Source organism: Dipodomys merriami, unplaced genomic scaffold, assembly GCF_024711535.1.
Source record: "Dipodomys merriami isolate MVZ:Mamm:240054 unplaced genomic scaffold, mDipMer1.0.p SCAF_69, whole genome shotgun sequence".
Classification (NCBI taxonomy): domain Eukaryota; kingdom Metazoa; phylum Chordata; class Mammalia; order Rodentia; family Heteromyidae; genus Dipodomys; species Dipodomys merriami.
In genome coordinates this window covers 634178-641839 of record NW_027206279.1, presented here as the reverse complement: position 1 = coordinate 641839, position 7662 = coordinate 634178, and the positions used below count along the sequence as shown (strand labels likewise).

General features: G+C 47.3%; 1 protein-coding gene across 2 annotated transcripts in view; it reads left to right on the top strand.

Annotated features, from left to right (window-relative positions):
- The first annotated feature begins 330 nt into the window (after nucleotides 1–330).
- LOC138816153 (olfactory receptor 4F3/4F16/4F29-like) overlaps nucleotides 331–7662 on the top strand; it is a 54769-nt gene continuing 47437 nt past the window's right edge. For both annotated transcript variants that reach the window (XM_070005690.1, XM_070005691.1), the window contains exon 1: nucleotides 331–1019. The gene's annotated coding sequence lies outside the window, so the exon portion shown is untranslated. The remainder of the gene's footprint in view (nucleotides 1020–7662) is intronic.

Here is a 7662-nt window from a genome sequence, read left to right as displayed (position 1 = left end):
TCCGCGCTGGCCAGGCCTCGGCCCCTCCGCGCTGGCCAGGCCTCGGCTCGGCCCCTCCGCGCTGCCCCTGCGCCAGGCCCCTCCGCGCTGGCCAGGCCTCGGCCCCTCCGGGCTGGCCAGGCCTCGGCCCAGCCCCTCCGCGCTCACCAGGCCTCGGCCCGGCCTCACCGGGACCTCCGCACCGCCTCGCCCGCGGGCGGCCGGTCTCCGGCTCTGTCCTCCGGGAGGAGGCTTTGGGACAGCGGCGAGCAGTGCCCGAGCTGCCCACGCCCGTGTGGCCGCTGCCCATCTCGGATCCGCCCGAGCCGGGTCTCGGTGCCCGGGCTCGTCCTCGGTCAGGGCTGTCGGTCCGCCCGCCTCGCGGAGGCCTGGCGGGCTCTCAGGTCGCGTCCGCGCCCCTGGCTAAGGTGGATTAAGGCCCCTCAAGGAGGCCGGGCCTGGCCGCTCCGCCGGGATCCTCACTCCTCCCGAAGCTGAGTTCGAAGCCAGCCCGCGCAGGCGGTCCCGAGTGCAGCCTAGGCAGAGGTGCACAGCCGAGCCCCAGGCCCTGATGCCAAGGTCCAGAGCAAACGAAGGTGAAGGCCTTGGGCGCCAGGCAGGGCCTGGCCAGCTCCCCGCCCGGGCTGGGCAGACCCCGCCTTCCCTTGTAGGGGTGCAGGGTAGCTACAGGAGAGAAGCAGGGTGTGTGTGGGGCTGGAAGGCGGGGGAGGCGCTCCAGGGTATTCCTGCATGTAACATGGAGGTCTCAGCAAAATCTATACGTTATTCCGAATTTAAAATTATGACGGGGCTGGAGGCATGGCTTAACTGGTAGAGAGCCAGCCCTGGTCTTGAGCAATAACAACCAGCAAAAAGCTAGGCTGGAGGGGTAGCTCAAGTGGTAGAGTGCCAGCCAAAGAAGCACAAGGCCCTGGCAAAAACAAAACACGAAATGGGAAGCCTGGCGAGGAGCCAAGAGGAGCCTGGATTAGATGCCATTTCCGTCGCTGGACTTCCATCTTCCAGAGCTGTACATATAGGTGAGTTACTCAGCTGCTAAGGCAGTGTGTTAACCTAAGAGGACTAACACATTTTAGTTTTCTAGTCCAGGCTGTTCTATAATCTTTTATAAAATAAATCAGACAATTTGATGTCTGATAGGGACAGAAATACAAGAAGTGGTGTAAATGTATAAATATTGGTAATGCTAATGGAAGGAGAGTTGACCACTTTCTAATGCTACTTGCCAGAGCCTCAGAGGGTAAATGAAGCTGATGGTTGGCTCTAGTATTCTAAAAACAATTACTGTCATTTTAAATGCCTGTAGACAATAATAATTAAAAATAAATCTAGAAATACAAGTTTTTCCTCAGTGTTGGGAATTTAGACCAGGAGGACCTGGTGTATTCTAGGCAATTATACTGCACCTGGCTTATACCTCCAGCTGTAAAATAATAGATTCTGTGTCTGTGTGTGCGCGCATGCGTGCACATGTGCTTGCCGGTGTGCTAGTCCTGGGTCTTGAACTCAGGGCCTGAGTGCTGTCTCTGAGCTTTTTGCCCAAGGCTAGCACTCTACCACAGGACCCACAGTTCAACTTCCGGCTTCTTTTGATGCTTAATTAGTGATAAGAGTCTCACAGACTTTCTTGCCTGTGCTGGCTTGGTACCTTGATCCTCTGATATCAGACTTCTGAGTAGCTAGGATTAAAGGTATGAGCCATGAGGCCCTTCCCCAAGGATTTTAAGAAAACAGAGTAGTTAACAAAGGAGAAAGCTTTTTAAAAAAATTTTTATTGTGAAAATACTGTATAGAGGGATTACAATTACCTGGGCAAGATAATGAGTACATTTCTTATCAAGCATTGTAGCCTCCTCCTTTGTTTCCCCTTCCCATCCCTTCCCAGCCTCCCCCCAACCCCCCCCCCCAAGGAGAAAGCTTGTATAATACAAAGTCACAACTGAGGTACTATAGGAATATACAAATACATCTAACAATCTTCCTATGTATGGCAATGTTCACTATCTTTTTTGGCTTTTAGCATTCAGTAAATTTATCATGTGCATAGTTAATTTATATTTGCTATGAAGTGTCAGGAAAAGACAGGCAAACAAAGTCAAACCCCGCTAACGCTTAGGCCAGCCAGTGAACAGTGAGCACTCTAGAGTTCTCATGTCTACCTTGAGCAGGGACCATGCTGATCTTTCTGGGTCTTCCAGTATTAGCCTATGTGCTACAGAAGCAATCATGAACACTAACTTGGAAAGTCTTGATGCTAATTTCTAATTCTCTGTGGTGCTGGCAGAACCCTTGTTGGTGTGTCTGGACTGGGTCTTAGTTCCTTCCTTCCCTCTTTCTTTCTTTCTTTCTTTCTTTCTTTCTTTCTTTCTTTCTTTCTTTCTTTCTTTCCTTCATTCTTTCTTTCCTTCTTTCTTGTCAGTCATGGGTCTTGAACTCTGGGCCTGGACATTGTCCTAACACTTGAATTATAGTACCACTTCCAGTTTTCTGGTGGTTCATTGGAGATAAGAGTCTCATGGACTTTCCTGCCCAGGCTGGCTTTGAGCCACAATCCTCAGATCTCAGCCTCCTGAGTAACTAGGATGACAGGGATGAGCCACCAAGTGCCCAGCTTGGTCTTTGTTCTGTTACCTTCACTTGCTCCTCTCCATAGCCTGTGTGAGCCACTGTGTGAGCTACTGCCCAGCTCTCCGGCCCAGCATGCGCTCCTCCCCTGGCTCTTCCCGGTTCCTTCAGATCTAGTCTACAGGGAGCAACCCCCGAGGCTCTGCACTGGGCCTGCCTGGGATTCTAACCTGAGGCTCATTGCTGAAAGCTTAGCTAGCTCTCACACCCCAAAGAGCATGCTCTGATGCCAGCTTCATCCATAAGAAATGTGGATGTGCCAAGGACATAATACAGTGCCTCTCCCAAGTGTGCAGATGGAGGAAAGGAGTGGAACTCTTGTGTCAGCTCAGGGCCTGGCATTGCTCTTTGTTTTTGGAATGGTGTTGGTGGGATTCCAAGTGCTCTTAGTCTCTCCCCCATGCTTTGCTGACCACTTGTCACTCACAGACAAACCCCCATGCCATATTGACTGTTGGTCATTCTCAAAAGTGACACTAGGTGGCAGTTGCACTCTACCCAAATCACCCCACAGCTCTCTTAAGAGCAAATTCCTGCTTTGCTGTGAATACAGTGACCACACCTACTTGCTGAAAAGCAGCCAGGCTACTTTGGTGACAATCACCATGCCCGGGGTGCTATGGCTGCACGTGCTGGCACATGCCTGTAATTGTAGCTACTCCAGATAGAGAGACAGGAAGGCGGTAGTGTGAGGCCAGTCCAGGTAAAGGTGATGAGAACCTGCTCAAATGCAAAACAAACAGAAAAGGACTAGGGGCTTGGCTTGGGGCAGAATATGCCCAGCAGGGTAGAAGCCCTGGGTTCTGGCCCCAGCCCAAGGCTGGTCTCCCCTGGAGTAGGCAGGGTCTGCAGGTAGGACCATGGAGAGTGACCATACTAATGAGAATACGTTTGTTACCAAGCAGTACTGCTGGGCAAGGAACGTGGCTTAGTGGGAGAGGGCTTGCCTAGATGATACCCCGGGTTTGATTCCTTGGTACCACATAAACACAATGTGTAAATACATTTATTTGTCATAAAAGAACACAGTAATGGCCAAGCGGAGCTAGGTGCTCTTCACAAGTTATCCAGATGAACACCCACAGCAGCTTGATGGTGTGGAATTGCTGATCTAGGTTTGCAGAGGCCCCTGAAGCTGAGGGTAGGGAGGTGTTCAAGTTCTCCCCTCGTGAGAAGAATATTCTCAAGCACAGGGTCTGAACTGCTCCTGGAAATGGCTCTGTGGGTGCCAGCCTTGCTGAAGGAATGGAACCAAAGCTGGGGAGGAGGACTCAGGTGCTGTCCTGGGAGAAGTGACTCCACTCTGAGAGGTCGGGGGTGATGCAGGGCACAGACCTGCTGCATGGCTGTGGAGTGTGGGCCCCAAGGCAGTGAGCAAGCCCTACATGGTTCTTTGCCAACAGTGAAACCAGGTTTGGAACACATTTTTGTCTTTGTTTTTTTTTTTTCTTTTTGTCGGTCGTGGGGCCTGAACTCTGGGCCTGGGCGCTGTCCCTCAGCTCTTCAGCTCAAGGTTAGCCCTCTACCACTTGAGCCACAGCGCCACTTCTGGCTTTTTCTGCTTATGTGGTGCTGAAAAACCAAACCCAGGGCCTCATACATGCAAGGCAAGCACTCTACCACTGAGCCACCTTCCCAGCTCCTGGAATACTTTCTTAAAGAGAGAACACATGTTGTAATTGGTGGAACAGTGGTCTTGTGTAGAAAACAAGAGTCTTAAATCCCTAAACCCCACAAAAAAGGACCACAAATGGTTCTCACTATAAGCAGAGCAACAACGAAGCAACAGCAAAAAATAAAGGTTTGTTGACCTCTGGGCACTGGGTATGTTTAGGTTCAAGTCCAGCATGTGCCTTAGACTAGCCAGTGACCTGAGTGTCACCTGCGAGGTGGGGCAGCCAAGATGGAGATATCAGTGAGGCCTTGATAGGGATGTCAGTGTGTGATGGAGGTGTCAGTGTGTGATGGAGGTGTCAGTGTGTGATGGAGATGACAGTATGTGATGGAGATGACAGAGTGTGATGGAGATGTCAGTGTGTGATGGAGATGACAGTGTGTGATGGTGATGTCAGTGTGTGATGGAGATGTCGGTGTGTGATGGAGATGTCGGTGTGTGATGGAGATGTCGGTGTGTGATGGAGATGACAGTGTGTGATGGAGATGTCAGTGTGTGATGGAGATGACAGTGTGTGATGGAGATGTCGGTGTGTGATGGAGGTGTCGGTGTGTGATGGAGATGACAGAGTGTGATGGAGATGTCGGTGTGTGATGGAGGTGTCAGTGTGTGATGGAGATGTCAGTGTGTGATGGAGATGTCAGTGTGTGATGGAGATGTCGGTGTGTGATGGAGTTGGCATTGATTCCCTCTGCCCTCCAGTGTTTTCTCTGAAAGCATTCATGTGATGTAGTAACATTGGGAACTATGGAGCTCAGCTGCAGCACTCAGAGCAGTTACAGGTAATTTTTCAGAAGCATAATGACTTAGTTCAGGACTACTTTATGACTGTATGTCTCTTAACCATGCATCTAGAAATATGTTAGTTTTCTTTTTCTTTTCTTTTCTTTTTTTGGTTGGTCGTGGGGCTTGAACTCTGGGCCTGAGCACTGTCCCTCAGTTCTTCAGCTCAAGGCTAGTGTTCTACCCCTTGAGCTACAGTGCCACTTCCGGTTTTCTGGTGGTTAATTGGAGATAAGAATTTCATGTCTTTCCTGCCTAGGCTGGCTTTGAACCACAATCCTCAGATCTCAGCCTCCTGAGTAGCTAGGGTTACAGACGTGAGCCACTGGTGCCTGGCTAGTTTTCTTTTTCTTGGGTTCAGTTATCCGCAATTAAATGTACTCTGAAAATATTGTATAGAATGTCTTAGAAATGAACAAAAAGACCACATTCATGAAACTATTATTACAGTATGTTATCAGTATTGTTCTTCATTATCGGTTGTTAATCTCTTCCTGTGCCCAATTTGTATATCTAGGGAAAATTGAGCATGTACTGGGGTCTGAATGGTCTCGAGTTTCAGGCACTTATTTCTCAGGATGTACTTTTTTTTTTGTTTATTCTTTCACCTGTTTTTTTTTTTTTAAATATTGTCAAGGTGATGAGGTGATTTACAAATATATGTAAAGTAGTGAGTACATTTCCTGTCAAAACTTGCTACCCTTCCCTCGTTTTTCTCCCACTTTCCTTCCATTTCCCCCAAATTGTAAAGATCATTTCCAACATGGTGTCTCATTGGTGTCACTGTTGCATTCGTTCCCCTTTGTCTCACCATTTTGTTGTTCCCCTTCCCTTCCCTAATTCAAACAAATATTTATATAAGACATAGGCCACCAAAACAAATACAGTGACAACAGGGGATAAACCACAGGGGGAAAAAAACTAAAGTCAAAAGAAGTAACTTCACATAGTACTTTAAAAACCACAGCAACAAAGTAAAACCTCTTGTTTCTTTATCTTGGAGCTCATTCTGCTTAGCATCATCTTATATGTCATATGCACATAGCTATAGGGCTATTGTGGAACTCTGTTAGGACTATCCTAGACGTACACTAACTATTACAAATGAGGGGAAACCATGGGATCTATGTTTCATTGGGTCTGGCAAGTCTTTCTATTTCCTTACAAATGGGGCGATGCTATTCTTTCTGATGGAAGCATAGAATTCCTTTGTGTGGTGCTCATTCTTCCAAAGACGTAGTTCTTTGGTCTGGCTGGTGATTCAGGTGGTGAAGATCCAGTGAGGCTTCAACATGGTGGAGGTATGTGTCAGCTCTGTGTCTAGAGCATGAACAGCAGTGGGCTCACAAAGGCACGGTGCTGGCCAAGACAGAGCAACGCGAAGTCTAGAGTCCAGCATAAAGCAACATGTTCTCTCAGAGCTCTGTTCCAATGAGAAAAGCACCTTTTTGCATCACATTCTTAAATTCCTAATTGGGGAAGGAAAGAAAGAGGAGGGAATTTGGTATCACAGTTTGAAAACTTTATTCCTAATAATGTAGCTAACTTTAACTATTTGTAAAGGTGATTAGACTCCATATTACAATTTTTGTGCACTGTTAATATTATAAACATTACAAAAGTGAATCCGAACTAGAGAGCTCTTGAATGACAACACTCACTAGGACCTTGTGAGGCTGGTATCATTTAAAAGTGTATGAAAAGGACACCCAGAGAGAAACAGAGATTGAGATTGATTTTCCATTGTTGGAAAAATCAGGAAACAGAAAGAAAAGGAAGAATTTTTGGTTATTATTAAAAATAGTCTCCCAGCTTTTGATTCTTAACAAAATTCAAATTGGTCTATGATCAAATGCAGTATTTTTAAACTTCAGTGTGGTCTACTGATGGCTTGTAAAGTAAATTCAATGCATTGCTAACCGTGTTCCTAGAAAAAAAAATTAAATGGGATAGAATAATAAAATAAAAAAAGCTCTCATAAAAAAAGAACAGTGTAAAGGGTCGGTGGTTCACGCCTGTCATCCTAGCTACTCAGGAGACTGAGATCTGAGGCTCACGGTTTAAAGCCAGCCCCGGCAGGAAACTCCGTGAGACTGACCTCCAATGAACCACCAGAAAACTGGAAGTGGCACTGTGGCTCAAGTGGTAGAGCACTGGCCTTGAGCTGAAGAGCTGAGGAACAGCGCCCAGGCCCAGAGTTCAAGCCCCATGACATACAAAAAAAAAAAAAAAAAAAAAAAAGAGAGCAGTTACAGGATTTATCTTATGAGCCTAATGGGTAGAGCTTTTGAACCGATCTATTTGGCACTCAGTATTAAGAGTTATTATTTCTTTGCAGTACTGAGGTTTGAACACAAGCTTCCTGCTAGTAAGGCAGGCACTCTACCAATGAGCCACACTGCCAGCCTTTCTGTCTTTTGCATTGGTTGTTGCTATTATTATTGTTATTATTATTATTTGTACCAGTCCAATAAACCACTAGAAAACCGGAAGTGACACTATAGCTCAAGCGGTAGAGCGCTCGCCTTGAGCTGAAGAGCTGAGGGATAGTGCCCAAGCCCAGAGTTCAAGCCCCAGGA